The sequence below is a fragment of the Eupeodes corollae genome, chromosome 1 (assembly GCF_945859685.1).
Source record: "Eupeodes corollae chromosome 1, idEupCoro1.1, whole genome shotgun sequence".
Lineage (NCBI taxonomy): Eukaryota > Metazoa > Arthropoda > Insecta > Diptera > Syrphidae > Eupeodes > Eupeodes corollae.
In genome coordinates this window covers 36,813,368-36,840,380 of record NC_079147.1, presented here as the reverse complement: position 1 = coordinate 36,840,380, position 27,013 = coordinate 36,813,368, and the positions used below count along the sequence as shown (strand labels likewise).

General features: G+C 33.6%; 1 protein-coding gene across 1 annotated transcript in view; it reads left to right on the top strand.

Moving 5' to 3' along the window:
- Positions 1-27,013, top strand: part of LOC129943014 (tubulin beta chain) — a 125,581-nt gene that overhangs the window by 58,059 nt on the left and 40,509 nt on the right. The gene's annotated exons all lie outside the window — the stretch shown is intronic.

Here is a 27,013-nt window from a genome sequence, read left to right as displayed (position 1 = left end):
TTGTCAAAATTGTGTCTTCTTAAGCTTCTCAAAATTTGAAACAATAACTTAGAAACTTTAAGAAATCGCTATGTTACATTCTCGTATAGCAGATATCAACATTTTTTGATTATAACAAGAACTAAAAACTAAGTCCTTATAATATTTTCAAAACATTCTCTATCAGTTTTGTATCTTTTTTATATATAATGTATTTTATATGAAGAAGTATCAGTTCAAAGTAAATTTAATTCACGTTATCAATTTGACAAAGCTATTTACAAGGTATTTGCTAATTAAATTCGTCTCAGGTGCATTCCATGAAAATCAGATCAAGAGAGTAATTTACCTACCCAACAATAGCTCTAGCATACCTTATATATCTACAAGCTCCCCTGTCATGTCACCACCGTACCCCACTACCGCACCGCCAACCCTCACTTGCCCCGATTCTATGTTGTTGCTACATTTCTATACGATACACCTAAACTTACAACCCCCAGCTCTTCTTTCTGTAGCCAAGGCATGCCTTTAAGATAACAACTAAGCAAGAAGGCATTTTTGTTGTTGTAGTTGTTATTGTTGTTGTTTTTGGGGTATATAAGATAAGATGGAAGAGTGAAAAATGCGACGTTCCGACACTTAAGCATCTTTTCAAGAGCAAACACACTGTGTGCTGATGAGATGATGAGTTGGGCATATAGTTATACCACCCGCCATCGCCACCTTCATCCACTCCCTCACCCCCTCGTTTTTGGGGAGGGGGTTAGATATATGAATCTATATATATATAGGGTATAAAAAAGCAAGGGAAGTTCGTCAGCAGTTTACCCACTTCACAACATATAACAAGAGTCATCGTCGTCATATTCACATTTAACGATCGCATTACATAAAGAGGTTTTGCTTTGAAATACAACCTTCAGAGTTAATCCAAAGTTACACGAGAAATGCCTCTTTCAAGACACTTGAAGAATTAAAAACAGATTTTTGTTTTCGTCAGCTATAGCTACATAAACATGCATATATGAGAAGAGAGATGAGCGCTAAAGAGAGGATGAGGAGGAGGGTTGTGCGAGAAGAAGGCCTTTTGAAATTCTTAAGTCGTCGTAACTAGGGAACAGATTTTTTGTATGTAATTTCATTAATGATGGCGGAAATTAGATTCTTTGTATGAAAATTGGTGTAACAAGCTAACAAGTATTTTTTTTTTATTTCTTAAACATTTCTGAAGTAAGTACGAAAAGTGTAACTTTTGTTATGAGAGAAAAACTTAGGTACTTATATACTTAGGTATATCTTTATAGGAGGGTAGTTAAGGTGGGTGGGGATAATGGTGGTGGTTTGAAGGGTAAGGAACTTCTATTTGAAAACATTTCTTGAGTTTCTATTTTCAAATTTTCATAAGAAGTGGTTTAATAGAACTTTGATATGAGATGATTTTTCTGGTTTAGAAAATTTGATGTTAATGGGGTCAATCCTTTTGTATGATAACGACAACCCGACACGAGTTTGAGAGAAGGTAGGAAGTTGGTGGGGTTGGTTTAAGTTGAATAGACGTATTTGGGTTAAGAATAAATGAAGTGGGTATAAATTTGCGTTAAGAATTTTTGACAATTACAAAGATTGTGACTATGAAGATGGTTTGTTTTTGAAAGTAATCTTATACAAGAACCTCAACTAACTAGAGGTTTGAAATGTTTAAAGTCACGAGCTTGCCCCGGCAACTGTTGCATCACGGGATGCTTTTATAAAATTCTTCTTATTAACGTAGCCTAGGATGTGCAAATGGGCCTTACTGCTGAAGGTGATTTTGATCGACAGACATGAGTTCTTAAATTAACTCAATTCAAAAAAAGAAGTAACTCGTTGTTCCTTAAGGTGTGGACTACATTTTGCCAAATGGGCTTGTCTTTCATCATGAAAGCTCTAGAAACATATCAGAAAATCTCAATTCAGCAAAAATATTTGTAAACAAAGGGTTAAGATGTAAGCCCTTACAAAAAATACGGTGTAATGTCTTTTGTGCTTTGTCTAAGTCCAATAATCGATGTGAAATTGTCAGAAAAGTGTTTTTTTTTGCCTTAAATTTGACAACATCAACAGTCAATCATAAACTTCATCATGTGTATTTCAAAACATAGACGATTAATAGGGAACTATAGGTGGTACAGAGATTAAATTATCAAGAACCAGAAGAACGCCTCAAAGAAGTCTACTCTCAGCACTTCTCTGGAATTAAGTTATTAACAAAATCCTTATGAAACTCAAAAACAGTGGTGTTGAATATCGGACGTTGTAGGTCGAGCAGAATCAGGGTCTTACCTCTGACCCTGATAAGTACACTATTAGTGTTCTATTTCCTCTAGGCACATCTGACCATTGTGTTATATCTACAAATTTCTCATGTAAAAACTCTCTAGTTAAAGAAAGAGGTCCTGGGAGAACCGTTTGGCAATACGAGAAAGCCAATAATTTTTTTAGGATCTATAACTGGTCACTATGCTTCCGCGATTATTAGGGCCAAAAACGTTAGTTTCCGTTGTTTTAAAGCCAATCCAACTGAGGAAAACCGGAATAAGTTCAAGCAAGCCAGGAAAGCCTGCAACGCCCATATTTGACGGATCAAATTTTTACATGACCAAAAATTACGCCAAAAAATACTGCAATGTCCCAAAGGCAATAGACATTTTTGGTCATTTGTAAAAAATATGAGGAATTCTTCCTGTCCATTTGACGTTACATTTGTTAGTTCTTTGGAGAAAGCTAATCTCTTTGTTAGGCAGTTCGTCGCCAACGCTGTCAGTGAGTGTTATGACTCCGCCTGTCATTGAGCGCGTTAGTGATTCTATGTAGCCAATCTTTTTTCGCACTTTTACTGTGGCAAGAGTCCTAAAAGATCTCAACACACATAACTCTGCGGGTCCGGATGGTATCCACGCTATTGTTCTGAAGAGGTGTTCTTCAACGCTGGCAGAACCACTGCGTAAGCTTTTTATCTGTCCTACTCAGGATGAAAAACTGCATTTGTCCAGCCTATTCCGTCCCTTTTTTCAAGGTCATGAAAACGCTGATAAATTATCAGCCACGTCCACTGGTGATCTCATGGTCCATCTCACCAAACAGTGGAGCAAATCTTTACATCGGTTTGGAGGAAGTAAGATTATTGCACTTGATATTTCAAAAGCATTTGATAGGGTTTGGCATCAGGCCCTCTTATCGAAAATGCGTGCTTTCGGTTTTCACGAAAACCATAAAATAAATGCTGGTGTGCCCCAGGGCTCTGTTCTATCTCCAACACTATTTCTCATTTTTATCAATAATTTCCTGTCTGCAACTTCTGATCTAACACATTGTTTCGCTGACGATTAGCTTAGCTTTTCATATTCGTTTTCAGACTCACATTCCTCTTATTCGGATGTGGAACTGCAACAAAAACATAATAAGCTCATAATATTCCGACTTAAACAGCATTGTACAATGGGGATTAAAAATCCGCTTAAAATTTAATGCTTCGATAACCCAATGCTGTCTTGTATCGTTAAACGAGATACACCACCCTTGCTATTATCCATGGATGGCACTTGCATCGATGAGACTGAACATCTCGATAATTCGAGATCTGATCACTGATCACATTCTGCTCATGCGATAGGAATTTCAGGAAAAACTATGGATCGAATCCTAAAATCATATTCTTGATGTACTCTGCAATCGACAGGTCAGACCAGTTTCTAGAATATTAGCCACATAGGACATGCACATATTCTACAGAAGAATATAGTAAACATTGTAAGCATAGACTTCATGGTTTGGGTGTCAAGTTTCAACGGGTTTAAACCCGATAGATCAAAGTTTTATTGATTGAGAGAGAGGGATGTTCATTTGACAGGGTTAAGACGGATATCGTTCTTTTTTGACTACTGTGAAATGCGGAACAAAACCTGGTTCATTAAAGCTACGGCACCATTTTTAGCCCCAAAAGGTCGACTTATCAGGAGCTACACATCATCAGAATAAAGATGAATTAAACAATGTTTAGCAACTTGTTGTAACTCATTTATGTAAAGTGAGAAAAGTAGTGGCCTAGGGATAGATCCCTGTGGCACTCCACTCAACACATTGAGCAGTGTGGACGAATATCCATTGGCCACCACGCATTGTGCCAGCTTACAGGACTCTAAAGAAAACCTAAAGTTAACTCGCAGCTTTCTACAAAGAATTGAATGGTTAACACTATCAAAAGCCTTTAAATAATCTAACAGCAATGTAACATGATCACTGTCCATTGCCATTCTTATTTTATCATTGACAAAAAATAAGGCTGATTGCAGCTGTGCTTAGAAAACCGAAAACCAGACTGCAGGTACTTAGCAGGATGTTGTCGTGACATCAGAGCAAAGATGTCGCTATTCAGCCGAGAAGGGTTTTAATAGAAACATGCATCTCAAAAAGCTGATTATGCCGTAAAAACCTGACCTGAGTGAGTCGACAATATCCATATATATACTGAATGCTTCAAAACGTTTCTTTTTCAAAAAATGAATCTTTCCAACTCCTTCAGGCTTCCCGTTTAAATCAGTGTCTTTCAAGCCGAGTGACATAGGCTTCAAAGCAGATCTCAATGATGTCACCATTTTTATTTATAGCCACAAGAACATACTGTTCTTAGCTTAAAGGAGAAGTCACAATGATGTGTCTGGAAATGAGGGAGGTACATGTACAGTCTCGAACTAAAACAGGTCTATGGTAGCAAGATACTTCAAGAATCCAATGAAATATGGAACTACTTTGAAACCTGTGTCACGGCCAGGGAATAGTGAGCCGATTTCGACAAAACAAAATCCCGCTCGACCACCATCGATATAAAAGCTTTACGATTGCTTGTGAGCATAATATCAAGTTACAAGCTCTTGGGTTACCATAAAAAGGAAATACGAACATCTAAGGGATGTTCAGTACTTCAAGGTATCACGATGGATCTACGTTGATCTAAGTTTGCCGATAACATTATCAACCATCAGCTTATCAGTCTAACCTAACCAAAGAGGCTACAGCAGTAACGTACACGGAAGACTGTTTAAATTCGTCTTACAATTAACTTGTCTCGAATGTTAACCAGTTTCACTGCTGCCTGACAAGCAGGTGCTTCATAAAAACCCAAAAGTTCCTCATTTTTGCGAACTGTAACAACCAAATCTTGCGCCACTTGTTGAGTCATGGTTGTTAAAACTTGCATTGTTCCATTTTGATCATTGGCATATTAAAAGGTTACAGCTTTCCAAATAGCGGACTATTCCAAACGAAACCCTTATTGGAAAACTCTTTCCACATAAGTTCTTATTTCTACGAGTAAATGGTCTTTCTATAGTCCAGGAAGCATATGTGACACAGATGTAGACAACAAGACGACGACACAATGCCTCATCGTCAAACCGTCTCTTTACAAAATAAAAAGTCATTATTATTAACAAAAAAGAAAAGTGGCGCCCAAAAAGTAAATTAAATAAGTATTCTGTCCCTAACTTTGATCTTTTGGTTCCAATTTTTTGTTCCCCAGAATTTCACTTTCACAAAAAAATAAAAACACACAGAAGAAGAAATAGAAATGTTAATGAGGCTGAATGTACATCCTTTTCTCTTCTACTTCTTTTTATCCTCGTGATGTGTCTTATACTCGAGTTGAGATAATGTAATTTTATGCATTTCCCTCATTTTTCGCTCGACTGTCTCTAACTTATTCCTTCATCTGTGTCGTCCTTTTTCTTTAGAGATGCACTACACGCCATCACCATGCCATACCATGCCGCGTCGCGCTACATCATACCAGCCGCCTTTTATATCAGGGTAAAGAATTGAAAGACTTCTGGCAGGATGCAGGGAAATGAAGAAATATACATTTTGTGTCCTTTCTGTCATAGAGCATCGCTTTGTGTGAACTTTTCAATTTGCCATTGGAAAAACTGACACACAAACCATAACCAACCATATCCAAACCTTATCCAAACCTAAACTCAAACCCCAACAAACCCAACCCTAAATGGCGGCTGATGGAGACGATATACAGAGAGGGTTAGGCAGCAACGGGAGCTGTACCATACCATACTACAGATCGAGGACCCTTATTTTAATGACGAGGACGACCTCGCTAACGTTATGTATGATGATTTTTCTTTTGTTTTCTTTCTCTCATTTGGCATTTTTCTTCATCATTCTTTTTGAATGATTTTCACTCTTCTTGCCCTTTCCTCCATACACAGCTAACGGGGATAATTTTGTAGTTTTAAGTTTTTTGTCGGGTTTGAAGCGCTCCAGGAATTTTAATTTTAACTTAAACGTTGTATATCCAAAGTAGAATAAAAGTACAGACACACCATATATAGTATACCCCCCATACCCCCCAAGCTCAGCATAGTAGGCAAGGCCACGCCTCCCCCCTCTGTATGCTCTGGTAGTACTGATAGTACCTCTGGAGCTATAGAGAGAACACGGAAAAGTTTTATCCTTTTCTTATAGATTTTTAAGGATTCTTTTTGTAAGGTTTGGTTTTGTTTTATGGCGTTTCGACTTTTATTTTTATTTCTATGTTTTTATAAATTTTTTTCAGGTTCTTTTTTCTTCTTATTTTTGAGTGAACAAAGTAAAGTTTTTGTTTTCATAATTTCATAATTTGGCCTCAATCTCTCGTAGGTACAGTGTAATTAATTTTACCTAATTGTACTCGTCGAGGAGGTTTTATCCTGAGATGTCCTTTTTTCCAGTTTTTTTGTTTTGTATTTTTATTTGGTTGATAGAATTTCGCAACTGCGAGGACCGACCTAATGTGATATTGTTAACATTTGTATTTGCAAAGCTCATTATTTCCTGTTCGTCCTTTAGGACTTTATTTTTTGTTGGTGTCCTGTGTTGATGAGTCTTATTTTATTTGTTTTTTTCTGTTAAGGTACTGTTTCTTTTTTTTTATTTCTTCATTAGTTGATTCAGATTGTAGAACACAATAATGTCATCACATTAGTGTTCTGTCCTGTTCTGTTATGTCCTGGCTCCTGGGATGATGAAATTAGTAGATGTATCATTAGAGTGAGTCTTTTTGTTGTGTTCCAGAAATGTTGTACATCTCCATTTTTTTTCTGTTTGTGTTTATCTAGGAACTTAATGTCAAACTTAGACATATCGAATATTTACTTCTGGGAGGAATACAACAAAAAACATAAATAGAGGGACAAATTAATGAATAAACTTTGTGTCAAGAAGAAAACGACTTATTCGAATCAAGGGACTTATTTTGGGACACTAACTACTTCCTGGTAATGTTACGATGTCCTTTTTTTTCTTATATGTACATATTTTTTTTCATTTGTTCTAAAACTCACACCTGGTGATAGAAGAACACAAATTACCAATCTGGAAGAAAATCTACGAATTTATGATATTTGGTAATATCCAATGGTAGCTTTCTAATGGTAGGTTTTTATTGAAATACTTTCCCAAGAAATTCAAGTAAATTAGAGTTTAGGACAACAAATTTAGTACAACATTAAATTCTAATATATTTTAGTATACTTTATTAACGATTTTTTCGGACTACTTTTATGCCTGATAGTTCATATAAGGGTATTTCAACCAAAGCTATAGGAGTTTTGACTCTAATCAAATAACCACGTTATGTTATTCTGAAAAATACTGGTGGTTTTTATTTTTTTAAATGAAAACGTAGTTAGGTTGTAGAAGGCTTGTGATATCAGTATTTAAAAAACGAAAACTCACTGGCTAGGACAAGTTTTCTTATTTCTCTAAATATCGCACATCGTCCAACAAAATGAAAAAGATCCTCGTGCTCCTTCAAGTTGCACAGGTTATATAAAATCGGTAATTCCTTACGGCGAGGAATGTAGTTTAGATTAAGGAGTTCCCCTCCTAGCCGGAACATGCTCGAAATTTATTTGATGGTATATTTGTCGTGGAAGCAGTTTCTTTCCCGGAGATCGTAGACCAGTCTAATGTAAATCATGCGGTGCAGTGACCTTTTGGCTTGCTGCGTGTAATGTGCTCTTGAGGTTTCATCCAATCGAGCTATTAGGCGATATAAAGTTGGCTTCCAAGAGTCAAGGTTACTATAGTTTAGGGAAACATCCACCTGCTCGGCTAGTTCTATCCAGTCTTTAAACCATCCACTTCGGGATAAGATTGTTTGTAGAACTAATTTCTTTGGGAGACGATAACTTCGCATATTCAGAGCTTTAAGGATGTAATCGACCTGCAGCTTGAGTGTTTTTATATGTTTTATAAAGGCGATAAACTCGTTTCTAGCATGATCACGTAGTTTGGCGTACTCGAAAGAAGATGAAAAATCCGTTTTATGTAAAATCTGAGCAGTTTTTCCACTTGTTCATATTTCCGACCTCCTCAAGTTTGCGCTGCATAAAACATAACTGATTCCGATAAAGCTTCTAAGACTCTGATTTTACTGGTATGCGTAATTTCCTTATTGTTAAACCATTGCTTCCAAGCAACGTTTATTGCTGGTAACATGTTTGTCAGTAAGATATTTTTCCATGCTGAAGTTCTTAGTAAAGCAGACTTCTGATATTTGTATTCTTTTACCAACTCAACTCTTTCACCATTATAGTGCCATTGCTCACTTGCATCCGATCTTCCACAGCCATTCTTAAAAACCATCACTTTGGATTTATTTAAATTTACCACTAGGTTCCACCTTTTACAATATTCAGCAAGGTTATTTATAATTACCTGAAGGGTCCGAGTCCTGCTGGTAATGCTTCGACTTTATCCTCAATGAAGAGTGCAAACAAGCTTGACTGAGTTCACAACCCTGTCTAACTCCTTATTTTGTTTGGAAACATTCTGATAAGCATTGGCCATCCACACTGATGCTTTAATAGTCTTGCACTACTGTACCGAACTTTAGCAACATTCCTATCTTCAAAAGCTTGTGAAACAAGGTATTGCGATCCACAGTGTCGAAAGCAGCTTTGGAATTATCGAAAAATGCAAATAGTTTCTTATTTCTCGATAGAAACGAGTCAGCAATCGAGCGGAGTACAAAAATGTGATCGACGGTGGAGTATCCCGATCTGAAGCCAGCTTGGAACTCAGTCAGCAGATTATTTGAATGTATTCAATTACTTAAACGACTTAGCAGAATCGATGTAAATTTCTTATATGACGAATTTAAAAACGAGATTCCTCTGTAGTTTTCCGGAACTTCAGTAATTCCCTTCTTGTGGATAAGGAAAATCAAGGCATCCCTGAACTGATTTGGGATGGTTCCTTCCTGAAAGATCTGGTTGAATTCTGCTGTTAGAGATACAGCAAGAGTATCTGGACCATATCTGTAGAATTCTGCGGGTATACCATCTGAGCCCGTAGCCTTTCCATCCGTTTGGTCGTTTATCGATATAAACACTTCTTCCTTTGAAATTGTTGCATCTAAAATATTAGGGATAAAGTTAAGGTTCAAGACTTCAACTTTTGCTCTAAAAATAAAGCTTATAGCTTCGATCGAATTTCATTATTGAAATAGGTTCCATATTCTGGAATCAGTAGTACCCGAAGCGTGATGGTTAGACAAGGGGTCTTGGGTTCAATCCCTGCCTGTGCCACCTAACTTTTTTCACTGGTACTGCCTCTTGCGACGAATCGACAAATCCTACCAGAGTAATTCTTGTCATGAAAAGTACTTTCTCAAATAAGCTGTTTGAATTCGGCATATAAACTGTAGGTCCCTTCCACCTCTGGCAACATTACTCGCACACAGGAATGGTTGAGAGTTGTAAGTCACTAGGCCCTGGTTCTTCATGGACTGTTGCGCCACTTAATTTATTTTATTCTGAAATCTGGTGATTGAGGTACCCATAGGTATTTCTGGATGTGTTTGATGTTACTCAGGAAAATATTCTTACGTCAATTTTGGCAGAAACATTGGCAAGCATAAATTGCTATTCATCCACATTAGATCCCATTAAGTTTAGGTTGGTATCATGGGAGATAGCTAGTTGATTTCATTCCTTGACAGGGATACTTGCGAAGGCCCTTTTTAATCTTTTTTCATCGAACTCTTATTATGTAGTCGTAGTTAATTTTTAGGTTGTGAGTATATATTGACGTTATACCAGGCTCCACATACAAAGATAGGATAGTGTTGAGTATAGAAGTGTTTGAAGAAAAGCCTTTGAAGTGCTTCAAACTCCTCAAGTAACAAGTCTCTAAAAATCTGAGCCCCATACCAAAAGCAAGTGTTGTAAGTCGCTTGAAATACGCAATATTTGAAAACTAGATACATTTTTGATAATTCCAAAAAACTTTGGCCAAATCAAACGTAATGCAATCTTAGCTTAATTGCTTCTCTGTTCGGTGTGTTTCGAAAAGTTTAAAAAGTGCATTAGCTAAACTCCGAGATATTGAAACCCTTTCACTACCTCTTGAAGTCTTGTTCTTTGACGGGCTTTCAAAATCATTATTTAATGATGTCTCGAAAAATATATTTGATTGGTTGATTTGCAGATGCAGAACGAACAGATTTTTAGCTTTTTGGTGGGTGCACCAAACTTTGGCTTTTTCTGTATGCATTGGTATTTCTTGCGGTGCTTCTAGCTGATATTCATTCCAAAATCGACTACTTATTTACGTACCAATTGAGCCAAAACAATTTTTCGGTAAAATATGGATCTTCGGTCTACTTTTCAAGAGCCCATTCACAAAAACGTTGCAGTATGTCGTTCAGTTTCAATTCTTGCACCAGCTGTATTTTGAAAGGCATCACACTTAAATCCTTCCGCAAAATTGTCCACGTTGTTGAGTAACAGAAGCCCATTTATTCCGAAAGACGACCAATCTATAATTGATTTTCATCATATTAACACTAGCCGATACAGCTGCGATATTTTCTTCAGTTCGCACTCTACGTAAGCGTGTTGGTGGTTTAATGCCCAATAATGTAAATTTGGTGCAAATTAAGTCACAATAGCCGCTTCAGTGGTTCAATTAAACTGACCAAAAAATGGAAGAAGCGCACGATGAACTTTCTTAACAGAGCACGGATTTTGATAATAAAATTCAATAGTTTGCAAGCGTTGTTCGTTTGTAGGACGATTCTTGGTTAAATTATAGACCAAACTGAAGATGTTTGACTGTTTCACTTGAAACGTCCCTCAGCTGTTTAAACCTGTGTTGCCAAAAAGATAATAGCTAAAAAATCACTCTTTATAACTTAATCGATTGCGTATGAGCAACGTATTTTCTCCTGGAAGTACATCGCACATATAATCAATAAGCAAAGAAAACATAATGAGGCTAAAAATGCAACCCTGTGAGACACCAGCTGTCGCTTTAAACCAGTCGTAAAACTCTGATCCATCCTAAACCGAAGTAATAGATAGCTCAAGAAATATCAAATACTTCCTGCTTCTACAGAGATTCCTAATGACGAAAGCCTATAAATCAGAGTCTAACTGTTAACCTATTTAAAAGATGATTTGAAGTCTACAAAACAAGCGCGTACATTCATCTATTTCTCAATAGACTTCCTGGAAATAACAGTCAGTGTTAAGCAATAATCCATAGTTGAAAATTCCGAGCGAAATCGTACTTGAAACTCGCTGAGGAGATTAATGTTATTAATCCAATTCGTACAGAATTTAGGTAAGAATATTTCGCAATACTAAGAATAGAAATAACTCTGTACTTTTTAGGAATATATGAATCAGCTTTCTTGAAAAAGGCAGAAATAACTGCTTTATTAAAGTTTTTTTTTTTTGGCACTTAAGAATCATTGTAGTATTTAAAACCTTAAAGAACATTTTATGGCAAGGAAATGGTACTGCAATTCTAAATGCCATTTTTCTAATAGCGTGCTCCATTGTTAATGAAACAAACATCAATTGATTTCTCTTAGAAAATATGTTTTTGAAAAATCAAAATGCAACTTCTTTTTGGAAAATCCTAAGCTTTTTAAAAGTATTGTTAGGGTTCTACCACAAGCGGATGTTTCCAAGAAAAAACACAGCTTAACTGATGATTAAGTTTATAAGGGTGGTTTTTAAAAGTCCTTACACTTGTGTGGTCGGTGTTGGTGGAATTACGACACACAGTCTAAAACCTTTAAATGAACCAATAACTCAATTTTCATTTGCAATTTATTTCCATTTTACCCCAATTTCTACATCCTGGCTCCAACGTGAAAATTTAACAATTTTTTTTCTGTTAACCATTAAACATTAAACAAATCATCTCACGTAGGTATACATATACTTAAATATATGTATGTGTATAAGAACTTTACGGACATAAATAAATTTGCAATTATTTTATAGATGAGCAGAAAATTTCCACAAATCGCCATTGCTCTTATAATAATGGTATATGTTGTGTTTGGTCCTGCAAATGAAAGGTAAACTCTCACAGGACTTTAAATCACATGTATAGGTAACTATAATCGTGAGAGAGAGAGAAGGGATTGAGGGAAATGTAGGTGGATTGAAAATTGGAAATTGGCAATTAATGCACGCGTGATTATAGAGGTTCTCTCTAATTGTTATTCAATTTCTATCAGGGAAATGAAATAAATTAATTTGAAAGGATATTAAGCATAAAATTATTATTTAAAATTTATGTAGATGAACAAAGAGCATACACTATAACGCATCATCATGTCAAACAAACATAAATATATACATATCTATAAGGTTTTGATAAAATAAAGGTTTCAAAAAAAAAATTTATAATTTCGAAATCAGGCAGGGGCAAGTGCAGGTGGTTAATATAGGTATTTTAATATACGTACAAGTTTTTTTGATAGTACGAAATGTGTTGTGTTGGAACTATGGCATAGAATGCATTTATAAATATTGTAATTTTATAAAATTTATCCATCAAACACTTATTGGATTTTAAAATGATGTTTATTTTCATTTAAACGTTAGATTGTTGTGTGCAAATTACAATACCTTTATTATTATTCGGAAGCACTTTAAAAAATATGATTGCAAATAATGCGAAGGTTTAATGAATTTAAATTGAAAAATTATTTAATTTTATTTTTTGTAGTAGGATTAATTTGAGCAAAAATTGTAATAACAAATGGGTACCTAATATGTACAATATTACGAACTTGAAAAAAAATGTACGATGGTAATTAGCTATAATCCTGGTCTTAATGAACTACCGAAAGTTGTACCAATGAAAGGATCAGGTCAATCACTTTTTAAAGTGCTTACTATGTTAAAGAATCTATGATTTACATTTTTGTTTATTTAATTCGTTAAAAAATAATTAAAAGTTAAGTTAAGCTAAAAGTGTGGCTTTTCGAAATTGAAATGAGAACTTTAAGAATATTTTTAAAAACCCCTTATGAAGAAGAATAGAATGTTACCAAATTCCTTTTACAATAATATTATTGATTCATATACGTCACTTAAACACCGCATTATCAAAATATCTCTTTTTCACGCTTTTTATCGATATTTGCAAGAGTTATGTTCTTGTTAAATATTCACCTTAATACTTGCGTCTCCAAAAATGCTTATCAGCTTCGAGCATAACTTTAATTGAACTGAGATTCGTTCTTTTGCCGCACGACGCGAATGTAAAATATTAAGTTTTACTGCGTATTTCCCTGTTGTTGCAATATTCGCGTCGCGTAAGTACCTTCCTTCCGTCATATAAAATAGGATTAAAAAACAGATGCCTTGGTTTCAAAAATGGATCGTGTAAATTTTGATTTTTTCAGGAAATTAATCTGTGATCTGTGATTTAAAATGTCTTGAATTCGAAATTCTTAGCAGAACACCCAAGAATTATATTTAGAGTTGTTCAAATAACAAAAAGAAAAATAGAGTCAAAGATGCCATAACTTACCATTTGTGTTTGGCTGTCGGTTTTTCTAAAACTTTTATGAAATGTTAGTACAAATATTTTGTGTGAGGTAAGAAAATTTGTAGCCAATATATTTCTTTCTTTCTACAATACTTGATTTGAAAACCATTTCTTATAAGTTTTTTGTAGTTTTTGTAGGTTTTCTTGTTTTGTAAAAATAAGTTGTCAGTTGGATTTTTCTTTAAAAAAATAACCTCAAAGCTTACAACAATTGTTTCAATATTATGATTAAATAAGCTTGATTTATTTAATATGATTCCCCGGATTTTCGATCTGAAACCAATTTTTTTCGAAATTTTAGTATCAATTCTTAAAACTTTTTATTACTTATACCAACAAAACAACAATTAGATTTTTCTAAGAACATTCTCTTACGTTAACAACAAAATTTTGCAAAGAGGGGAATAATTTTGAAGTCAGTATCTTCTAACCTCTCACTGGGATTCTTAAAAAGAATCCCTAAGAATTTACAAGAAGGGACTAAGGAAATCTGAGCGATCTTCTGTGGCACGATAGAAGAAACTTCTGAAGCCTCCAGGTAACGGACATTTTTTTCAACTAATCCAGCGATGCCCAGCTGCTTGAAAAATACAGACACTCACTTTCCTGGTGGTTCTCTTACCGAAACTTGTAACAATTATGTAAGTACAAGTTCCACTACAACATATCCACAAGGTCTGATCACAAGGGACAAGCTACAATGGGCTCTCAACAGGTTCAAACCATTTAAATGGAATAATACCAGCCGAGCTGCAAAAAACTTCTGACATAATTGCGCCAAAACTTGAGGCAATTTTTACCAGCTGTCTTTACCTGGTCCATATTCCCTCAGCATGGAGAGAATTTAAAGTTGTTTTTATACCCAAAGAAGGTAAATGCTCGCAAGTCAATCCTTAAGGTCTACGACCTGTAACTCTATCATCATTCCTTCTTACGACCTTGGAAATATTGATTGATATCCATTTACTGGCAAGTATTGAAGCAAGACTTCTGTCTTCGTCTCAACATGCCTATTGTAAAGGTAAATTGGTGGAGACAGCGTTACACACCTTAGTACACCATCGAATATTCCCTCTATCAGAAAGAGTTCACTATGGTTGTTTTCCTTGACATCGAAGGTGCCTTTAACAACGTGGACACATCTGCAGTCACATCTGCTCTAACATCTCTCAATGTAGAGGGTTCGCTTCAGGAGTTAATACACTAGCAGAATAATCAACACAATCGCCGACGATTCGTTAGTAGAGAGACACCTCAAGGTGGTGTTCTATCCCCTCTCCTCTGGAACCTAGTGGTTTATGAAATCCTAACTAGTCTGGAGGCGGAGGCCTTCAGAGTGATAGCCTATGTGGACGACAACGTTGCTATAGCAGTGTCAGGAAAACATCTTAACACCTTAAAAGAACTTTTACAAAATGCCTTAGACAGATGAATACTTTGGGCTGATCGGTGTGGACTGGTAACCCACACAAAACCGATTTATTCTTATTTTCGATGAGATACAAAATTCTTTTTGTCAACCCTTCCTATAATTCTCAAGCGAGTCTAATTACTTGGGTCTTGTCTTAGAAGAAAAATTGAATTGGAAACGCAATGTACAGGAAACACCCAAAAAACCTACTTAAGCTCTCGTTTCTTGCAAAAAAGCTATTGGTAATAAATGTGAGTTACAATCCAGAATCACGCATTGGCTATACACATCGGTAATCAGACCGATTTTAATGTAGGGTGTGGCAGTATGGTGGACTGCTTTAGAGAAAGGTATAATCAGGGATAAGTTAAATAAAGTCCAACGTTCAGCTTGCCTATGTAAAAGCGGATCGCTTCGCACGACCCAATCTGCGGCCCTAGACACCTACTCTACCTAACACCTCCTGACATATTTAGGAAACAAATACCTGCAAGCTCTGCTGTTCGCCTCAAAGCTTCGTCGTAGTGGACTAACATCCGTATTTTCTCAGATAGTCAGGCCGCTATAAAATCTTAAAACTCTATCTCTACAAACCCTATAACAGTCCATAACTGTCGATCAACTCTAATGGAAATGGCACAGCAGTTTAATATTCACCTTTGCTGGGTGCCGAGCCTCAGAGACATTCCAGGAAACTGTAACGCAGATGAACTCTCCGGAAATGGTATATTACAACCCTATTCTACCACGTTGGCACACACTGGCATACCAATCGCTCCTTGTAAATTGTTGCTAATGCAAGACGCTATGAAAAAGGCAAACACCATCACCACGTGTCAGGTCACGAAAAACATCTGGCCAACACTAGATTTATAAGCAAATCGCATACAAGCTGGATAATAGGTGTCATAACCGGACACTGTCTAATAGGAAAGCACGCCACGCGGTTAGGCGTTTTCTCAAATGACTTTTGCAGAAGCTGTAGGGGCGAGGAAGAGGAGGAAACAGTTCTTCACCTTCTTTGTACATTGCCAACTCTGGCTCAAAAACCTAAGAGAATTCTTCTTAAACGATAATCCGCTTCTCACGTTTCGTAAGAGACTCAATTTTGTTCCATTGAGCTTTGGAATAAGCCTCAAGATTCATGTGGTATCACAATGGGCCATTAAACTGACTTAAGTGTGTCCGTTTTCATCATAGACAGCCACTTCAACCTAACCCAACCTATTACCTTCATCTATTCTTGAGATATTCGAATTTAACATCAGTTCTTGACAATTTTGCGACGTATTTTGTGCAGGTTCTTAGTTTTTGTATTGAACTGTCAGCTGAATTTTTCCAAAAATTTCATTAAATGTTAAAAACAATATTTTTATAATAAAACTAGTTTAAATGCAATACCTTTAAATGTTACCAAGATATTCGTGTCCAAAATCAGTTTTTACCAAGTTTTAGTATTTTTAGGTTTTTATTTTTTGTAAAAATAAATCGTTAATTCGATTTTTCTCAACATTTTCTCAGAAGTCAAAAAGATTTTTTTACCTCAAGAAAATTACTCTAGAGGTAACATAATTTTGTGTTCTCAAAAAATTTTGTTTTGATGATTTCAAAAAAGATTTCGTATCACGTCACGATGTATCACATTAATTTGAAATCGCTAACGGTATTGGTTCGTGGAATATATTTGGGTCAACCAAAATGTTCATTTTCTTTTTATTAAGTTGCTATACTCAAAATGTTTTTAAAAGTCCTTTCTTCATTTATTGGAGTTATCATCAAATTTTATTTGAAGTCGATATCTCTGACTGTTGGTTATGGCCCAAAAAAGGTTTCCGAACATCTCTCTAAACACCTTTTATTGAGGTTCTAGCGACCTTGAAACGTCATGAAATGAAACTAGATTTCTGTCTTATTGTCGTCACACTTAAATTTGGTTTTAAAGATTCACAAAACAAAATTGTATTCCGAAAATAATATATATATAAGTTTTGTATATTTTTATTTTCTGAGTTGTTGAAAAAATGTAATGTTTTGGTGTTTTAAAGACCTAAAAATAAAACCTGCCTCTTAATACATAACTCACAAATGTTCCTACACAAAAATGCAAATTTCACATCATACATCAGGCATATCTTTTTAATATACTGCGTTCATTAAATAATAATTTGAATGTTTATCTTATATCATTTAATATTATATTTCAAAGCCTATTTAGAAAAATAAATAACAACAAAAATGTATATCTTAGAATCACATCATTCTTTTCATTGTTCCAAGGATCTTCTTCGATAAACATTTGTACATACCCCCACTCCTATCTTGTATGCAACCCCTAAACTTTCTGCTTTTGAAAAGTAAAGCACCCATAAACATAACAATTTATAAAAATCTATGCACAAAATCCCCCCTGAAACACGGATTCAGGATTCATTCGCATAAATCTATGAATTTGTGAGTATCATTCACACTTCGTTCCCAATCGGAAAGCGCAATACATTAATTTTTTTTCCTATTCTATGTTTTTCAAAACAACAAGATTTCAAATCGTCCTGTATTCGCTGCAACAACAATATTATTTTGTTCTTGTTGTTTTTTAGAAGAATATCTTACCCCATTTGGTGTATGAATATTTGAAAAACTTATCGCTAACGCTAGGCATTTCAGTCGTTAGATTCATTCCGCATGATTGGATGCTATCAAAAGCGAAAATGTTAAAGAAAATGATACGATTTTATCATAGCTTAAATAAAGGGTGTTTCAGAATATGAGAATAAAATGAAGATTGAAACATTTCTTCAACTGAAATAAATCGGGAAGGAATGTGTGACACTTCAAAAAAAGGAATCCTATATAAAGAAAATGTGGTTCTTTCTCATTTTCCGAAACACCCTTTTACTGAGTTTTCAACCACTTTCTCATGTAGAAAAATCGACACATATTGTTTTGATTTTAACATTCAACCCTCCTCCCCAACCCCCTCGCCACTTTTTGTTCTTTTTCAAAAAATAAATATGTTTACAGTAATCTTTCTATAAATTCCCGTATTCACAATATCGCAGTTCATAAAAAGTTATGATATTTCGATATCCTGTGTAAGATGTGATGTGATGGTGATGGTGATGTGTTTTGCATTTTCTTCTCATTTTCAAACAGATTTAAACTAGAACAACATCTGAATACAAAAAAGGACTCTCTTAAATCTTTTTCAATTTGTGTTCTTCTCTGGCTTTAGCTTTAGCTTGGGCTTTGTTTCTAACTCTTCTAACGGCATAGGGGCTATATATACTTATGGTTATGCTTTTACATCTTGTTACAATAAATTCGTTATTGTTAAAGAAATGCACAATAAAAAGAAGTGACGCAGCAATGAATAGCAAACAGATGAGAAAAAAACAAAAAGGATTTTTTTGTTTCGAATATAAGAGTGATAAATATAATATACAAATAATATTGGTTCATAATCAAATGATTGCGGTAATCATAGCTTAATGTCAAGTACTTTGTATTGTTTTTATTTTATTTCTTTGAAACTTAAATTTAAAGTAAGCTACTGATACTTTCCTAAAAGTGGCTTAAGTTGACTTAACGTTGTTTACTCTTTTGCTAACAATTTTACTAATGAAGGGATTCATAACTTTTTCAATAAGAACTTATCCCTCCTTCCTTTTTCAAAGATAATCTGTTTTTAGAGGAAAGTCTTTTATTCATGAATTAAACATAAAGTGATTAACACTCGAGCACATCAAAAACTTAATAAAGAGGTTTCCAATAAGAAGTTTCACTTTGAGTAGCCAGCTTCCAAATCAAAGCTGTCATTTTCAAATCTGTCATCTTTTGATATTTGACAAATTAAAACTACGCCATTACTAAAATTATCTCAATACACGTTTTAAAAATTTATTTAAATTGTTTAACTTCATTTAAAAAATTGTGAGAATTTTGCACTCTAAGAAATTGTTGAACAAATTAGAGCTTTTGAGAAGAATTAAACGTGTGTATTACTCAAAAACAACTGATATTTGATACTTATTTATTCATAAAACAGCTACATATACATACATATGTACATAAAGTAGAACTTTAAAAAAGTACAGGATTCAAAAAATTAAAGAAGATTACAAAAATTAATTGAAAAACATATCAAAATTGTAGGGAAAAGAAATAAAAATGAGTAATAAAAGTGTATTTCAGTTAAAGTTGGTGAAAATTTCTGTTTTTGATGCTGTACCTCATATATTCCACAGTCTGACAACATAAACAAAAAATTACCTGCGCGATTTCACTACCTTTAATTTCTGAGCCGATTGAGAATCAAGGTGTGCAAAAAGTTCGCACTCTTACGTATTTATAGGCAGAATAAGTGACTTAACCAATTTTAATTTAGAATGCGTGGGTAGAATTAATCTAATAACAGATAGTCCTCTGAGCAAAGCATAAATCTTTGACACAATAGTATACATGTGGGAATTCCAAGCTTTGACTTGTGTAACATAATCAATTATGGAATTATTTAATACAACGGAAGGAAGTTTTCAGGTTTGAGTTTCTTATTCGATATTGGAAAACATTTATAGCTTTTTTCAGGATTTAGTTGTGGGTCGACCAGTCATATAAAGACCTACAGTCGATCGATATTTATTTGAGCTTTTGCACCCTTAATCAAGCGCTCAGAAAAGCTTATATATAACTGAACATCATCAGCGTAGATATGGCATTGGCAGAAAGACAAGACAGTTAATAAATGGACAACGAAAACAGTAAAGGCCCAAGGATTGATCCTTGAGGAACTCCAGTATGAAAAGGAAGAAACGAGGACAGTTTACCATTGAAAGATACGGTTTGCATAAGATTGGTCAAATATGTATAAATAATGGTTTAAGTTGTGTTAGAGAAGTTAAAATAAGAAGTCAGTTTATAACAGTGAAGATTATAATTCACGCAATCAAATGCCTTCAAGTAATGCTATCACAGTTGTACATTTTTGGTCTAAAGCATGTTTTATGTCATCGGACATATTAAATAAACCTGCAACGCAACTGTGTCCCGAGCGGAATCCTGACTGCAGAGGTGTCAAGATTAATAATTAGTTACTTATAAAAGTTTCAAAACCTTTCAATCAAAAAGAAAGTATAGACTCTTTTTTCTTATCTGTTTTGAGATGGTATCATTTTGGACATCTTCCAAGCTGTTGGACCTCTTCATTATTATTGTGTTGAAGAAGTGAGTTATGTGAAAAAGAAGGGAGGTAGGAGAATTTTTAATTAAGTCAAGATGAATATTTTCAAGTCCAGTGTATTTTAATTTTAAAGAAAAGATTGCTTAACTTACTTGATATGTGTCTATACCATCGTTGTCCGCAATTCTTGAGGAAATACAATTAAATTGGGTATAGGAAGTAGAAAATTTACGATTCATATCCTTCAAATCAATATCGTCATCACAAACTTATATATATTTTCTTAAACGCAATGTTCTTAACTTTTTTCCAAAAAAACTTGGAGGACCATTTGAGTTAAACTTATTGTTATAAAAATTGTATTTCGTAGACTTTTTTAGTTCGTAACATGATTACGACTATTAAAACTCGGTATGACAGATCTCTTGGCTTAATTGCATGTGCTAGAGCACATATGTTTAAGAAAGCTCTGGTTTTTTTATTCCTCTCCCATCTTTTTGCAATTAGGCATACCTTTAACTACAAACTGCATCAAACTTTTTAATGTCTGTGAATCAAACAAGTTCAAAGTTATCTTCGGGAATTCCACAATCTCTTGGGAATTCGATCCTAATCCAAAATAAAGATAGCATTCATTGAATTCTTCACATCTTTTAAGACTTCAAATTCCTTTGATTATTTTGAAGTCTTTGAATTCTTTTCAAATATTTGCATTCATTGAACTCTTTAAGTTGAAACTTTTTCTATAACTCTTGTAATGTTTGACTATTAAGTGATCTGATATCGTAAATCACAAACATGTAACGAATATTGTGACACTTAAAAAGATAGAAACATTTGACACTTCAATTGACAGCTTAGTTTGACAGATGTCCCATGGTAAACATATTTATTGGAAATGTCAAAAAACAACTTTTATTCAAATTTATATAACTTGGCAGCATTTTATAAGTTTAGGATGTTTGCAGAAAAATGATTAAGTTAAAAAAAAGAAAAAACGGTTTAGCGGCACATACTACCCTGATTCTGAAAATTAGGGGAAGAAACCCCCCTCAAAAGGTCTCAATCGATTAGACAACTATTTAACCTTAAGTTTGAAATTCGCAAAAAGAACGATTATGATGAGTCAATCTGTTGGGACTTTTAAAAAATTTTGCACCCCGTGGCGGTCATCTTGTTTTGGTGACATCTGTCTAATCTTATATTTATTATGCAGTTTTTTATGCTGTATCATCATGGCAAGTTACAAGATTGAACAGAAAGTTCAATGATAAAATTGTATTATCAAAAAGAGCGTTTTTCAGTAAACAAACAGCCAACACCCGTGCGTTCAAGGAACGCAAGATCGGCGGTCTAGTCCTCTGCCTTTCGCAGACTTAAACTTCGTGAATTTCGCGTCGGGACTTGGGTCTACACCCTACTGATCCAAGAGCTCAAAGTCCATGATTATAGTCAACGCCGACGTTTGTTCGCTGACTGGGCTTAGAAAAGTTTGGAAGAGGACCCCAGTTTTTTCTGAAAAATCATCAGACATTTACCGTTTGGTGTGGATTTTAGGCAGGCGGCGGCGTAATTGGTCCGTACTTTTTTGAAATCGACATTAGTGAGCCGGTCACCGTCAACAGCGTCAACATATGGACCTAGACGACATGTGGTTCCAGTTGGACGGCGGCGGCGGTGCGTGTCACACGCCACGATTGACATTTTGCATTAACGATTCGAGGGTAAGGTTAACTGTCGCAGAGATGATGCGGATTAGCCCCCAAGGTCATGTGATTTGAGCCCACTAGACTTTTTGTTGTGGGGTTTCTTGAAGTCGCAGGTCTTTGCAAATAAATCACAATCGACTGATGCTCTAAAGGTGAACATAACACAGGCCATCCCTCAAATTCAGCCGGATCTATGGAAAAGAGTCATTGAAAATTGGACCACTTGGATCCTTGCCGCGGTAAGATGCCGAGGCGGGGCATTTGAATAATGTCATATTTCACACTTATAATAGCATACATACACCTTTGAAATAGAAAAATAATTTTGTCAATACCTCTCACACATCATGTCTTATTCCATTTCAATATCTACCCGCGCTTATTGAAAACCCTTTAGAATCGCTGTTCTTTGTTTTAGAAACCTGTTCGAAGTTATGTTTGGTGTTTTTCAACTTTCAGAGCTTACTAGTGAGCCATCTTTTCACAATTTGTGGGAAGGAAAACTAAAAAGTTCTTAACCTATTTTCTTAAACCAAAGTTTCTTGTATTCAGTTTGAAATGCTACTCTATGTGAACAATGGGTTTTAAGGCATTCTGATTTTTTTAAACAATCAAATTTTAAGAAAAAATCAAGTTATTGTTTTTTTGACATTTAAAACATACAACAGATATATCGCAAGTATTGTTCCCACCCTTCAAAAACAAATCTTTTATATTTATCGTGAAGCATCTAAATTTTCATATTAAGTATAAAATTTATCATCACCATGTGCAAAGTAAATAACGCATAAATCTTTAACAAAAAAGAACATGTTTATTTAGATTGACCCATTCTAATTACATATTTATAATATGCATTGTTAAATGAACTTTATTTGTTTGTTTTATGTCATATTTTTGTATTCCGATCAAATAATAAAACAACATACAATATAATAAAATTTTGCCAAAAGCTATTAAATCCCTGTATCTCATCCGTGATGCAAGCGTTTTAACCCAATACACTTTTCCAACATAAATATAAAATAATAAAAACCATCATCATATCGCATCGCACATTTATGGAACAACATACATTTCAATTCCATTCGAATTGAACTCATCCTTATATCCCCCCTCCTCACCATATACGAGTTCATACATATATCGAATTCGACATCTGGGAAAAAGAAGAATCCATTCAAAAACATAAAATGAAGAGCTTTGGGAAATTTATGATTCTGTACACCTGCGATTTCCAACGACACAACACAAAAACGAAATAAAAATTAAAAAAAAAAAGAAAAAGAAAAACTGATAAATGAAAACAATTTCAGAATCCATATTTATTAACACATTTGAAAAGCTGATGAATTCAAGACTTGTGTTTTTTTTTTCTTCTGTGTACATATATTTGTTGCATGTACTGTATCCACTCTCATGGTTAGATCTTGAGGCTATAAAACATTAAATATGGAAAAAGATTGTTCCTATTCATTCGAAAACCCAGGTATGAATTAAAAAACAACAACAAAATAAATGAAATCGTTTTGGGTTTATCCTCCATTTATGCATAGAGCACAGTTGAATAATTTTGCTTACCAATTCATGATATTGAATTGAAGGATTTATGAATTTTTTTTCAAAAACTTGTTTTTTAGCAAGAGTAAATATAAATTTGTATTCGATGGAAGAGACGACTTTGTTTAACATTTTTGATGGAACATAATATTCATAGCTTTTGCTTATAGAGCCTAAAGACACAAGTTTTTTGGAAACGTTCCAATTCCGCTTATATAAATGCTGTGTTCACAGAAGAGGAGAACATGTGTTCTTAAAGGGTTTTGATGCATTAAAAATCATGGGTTCGACCTTGATTTTGTCCCGAAACGTCATTATCAGGTTTTCAAGACGTTCTATAGCGATGGACGGACAGCGATGAGTTTAAGCGTTTTGGTCACCGAGATCATTATTTTTTACCCCAGGGTTGCTCTTTTCTAATATTTCAAAAAATATATGATTAGTATTTTAACATTCTTCAAAAAAATGTATCGAAATCTTTAAAACCTCACTTTGCTAGATAACACTTTTTGATACTCGCCTATTTTTATTCTTAGGCTTGGAACATTCAATGAAAAGATTGAATAGTGACACAAATTTTTTAAAAGATTATGAAAATAAATAAGTATTGGAAATACAGATTTTCGACTAAGAACACTCAAAAGTATGTAAGGATTGTCTGCTCCGGTAATTTTAAAGACAAAATCGAAACTTTATTCAAACATAAAACGTTTACCAAAAATGTATCCCATTGTGGGTTTTCAATAATATTTCCTATAGAACCGACAAATTAATGGCCCTGCACTTTGTTATAAAAATAAAAAAGAGGCTGTGATGCAACCCACACTGATAACTTCCAATCACGTGTGTCGATTTGTCTTCTTTAAAAGTTTGTAGGTTTTCGTGTTGGGTTGGAAAACTTGTCAGTTGAATTATTCTTAAAAATTTTGATTACCAACAATAATTTTCATATAAAGAAATAGTTTAGTTTGAAAATCTGGTTTTGTTAAATAGATTTTTAGTCGAAAACTTATTTTAACCAATTTTAGCAGCATTTCTTAAATTTTTACAAATTGGATAAATGAAATTAATTTGAGATTTATCGAGAACCGAACATCAATTTTTACCAATTTTGCTTACTATTTATGAAAAAACGGACTGCTGGATTTTATACAAAAAAAAACTACTGCATGTCGAAAACAATATTTTCTGTGACATAAAAAGTGTTTCAAGACAATATTTTTAATTTTTTTAAAAACTATTTGAGTCGAAAATCAACTTTTACCAACTTTTGTTAAATTTTCTTTTAAGTTTTGATTTTTTGTAAAAAAAAACTTTCAGTTAGATTCTTCTCAAAATCTTACCAAATGTTAAAAACAACATTTCTTATAAGATAAAATAAGTTTGAATTCATATTCTCAAGTTTTTGAAAAGATATTTGTGTCGAAAATCAATTTTTCCAACTTTTGTTAAATTTTCTTTTAAGTTTTTATTTTTTGTAAAAAAAACTGTCAATTCAATTTTTCCGAATCTTGAAAACAATATTTTTTATAAATAAAAATAAGTTTGAAACCATAATCTCAAATTTTTTAAAAGATATTTGAGTCGAAAATTAATGTTTACAAACTTTTGTTTAACTTTTTTAGGTTTTTAGTTTTTTGTAAAAAAAGTTTCAATTCGATTCTTCCCAAAATTTTACTGAATGTTAAAAATAATATTTTTTTTTAAATATAAAAGAAGTTTCAAGTCAAAGTTTCAAAGTTTTGAAAAGATAATTGATTCGAAATTCAATTTTTACAAACTTTGAGTAATGTTTTTTTAGGTTTTTATTTAATATAAAAAAACTGTCAATTTGATTTTTCTCAAAATTTACCGAATGTTAAAAACAATAAGATAAAATTAGATTAAGCGAAAATCTCAAAGTTTTGAAAAGATTTTTAAGTCGAAATTAAATTTTTACCATTTTTTACTAACGTTTTGTTTAGGTTTTTATTTTTTGTAAAAAAAACTGTTGACAACAATATTTTTTAAAATATAAAAGTAGTTAAAAGCCAATATCTCAAAGTTTTAGAAAGATATTTGAGTCGAAAATAAATTTTTATCAACTTTTGTAAAATTTTCTTTTGAGTTTTTATTTTTTGTAAAAAGAACTATCGAATCGATTTTCCTCAAAATTGTACCGAATGTTGAAAACAATATTTTCTATAAGATTACTCAAGTTTAAAGTCAAAGTCTCAAGTTTTTGAAAAGAGATTTGAGTCGAAAATCAATTTCTATCAACTTTTTTTTGTTCAGGTTTTTATTTTTTGTAAAAAAAACTGTTAATTTGATTTTTCTCAAATATTTTCCGAATAAAACAATATTTTTTAAAAGATAAAAGTAGCTTAAAGCTAATACCTCAAAGTTTTGAAAAGATATTTGAGTCTAAAATCAATTTTTACAAACTTTTGTAAAATTTTCTTCATGTTTTCATTTTTTGTAAAAAAACTGTCAAATAGTTTTTCCTCAAATTTTGACCGAATGTTGAAAAAAATATTTCTTATAAGTAAAAATTAGTTGGAAGTCTAATCTCAAATTAAAAAAAAAGATATTTGTGTCTAAAATCATTTTTTACCAACTTGTTAAATTATCTTTTAAGTTTTTTTAGTTTTAGTAAAAAAAAACTGTCGATTCGATTTTTCTTAAAATTTTACCAGTTGCTAAAAACGTTATTTTTCGTTGCACAAGATTTTTTTGGGGATGAAATTATTTTTTATTCGTAAAATTTTCGAGACATTTTTTTCAGTTTTTCGGATTTATAAAAAAAAACCGTTAGTTTAATTTTTTTTACAAAAATATACTGATATCACGTTACAATACAATGCAAGTCTCTAGCTTTATTGGTTCATGAGATATTTAGGGTTAGCCAACATTTTCACCCTTTTTTTAAACTGCTATGGTAAAAAAAACACAAACGCAATTTTCTTGAGGGCCCTTCTGCATCTTTCTGCAATATTATCTGTGTAACAAAATTTACTTGAAGTCGATAACGTACGAACGTACCTTGAAACGTCAAAAAATGGCAAAATTTTCAATTCGACAAATCGGACCCATTACAATAACTTCCTTTGGGAAGTTAATAAATAAATTAGGTGGCACAATAGCCTGTTTAGAACTAGGGCCTAGTGACTTACAACTCTCAACCATTCCTGTGTGCGATTACTGTTGGCAGGGATGGAGTGGTCCTACAGTTTTAAGCCGAATCCGGTTGAGAAAACACTTTTCATTACAAGAATTACTCTTGAAGAATTTGTAAGTTCCTCGCAA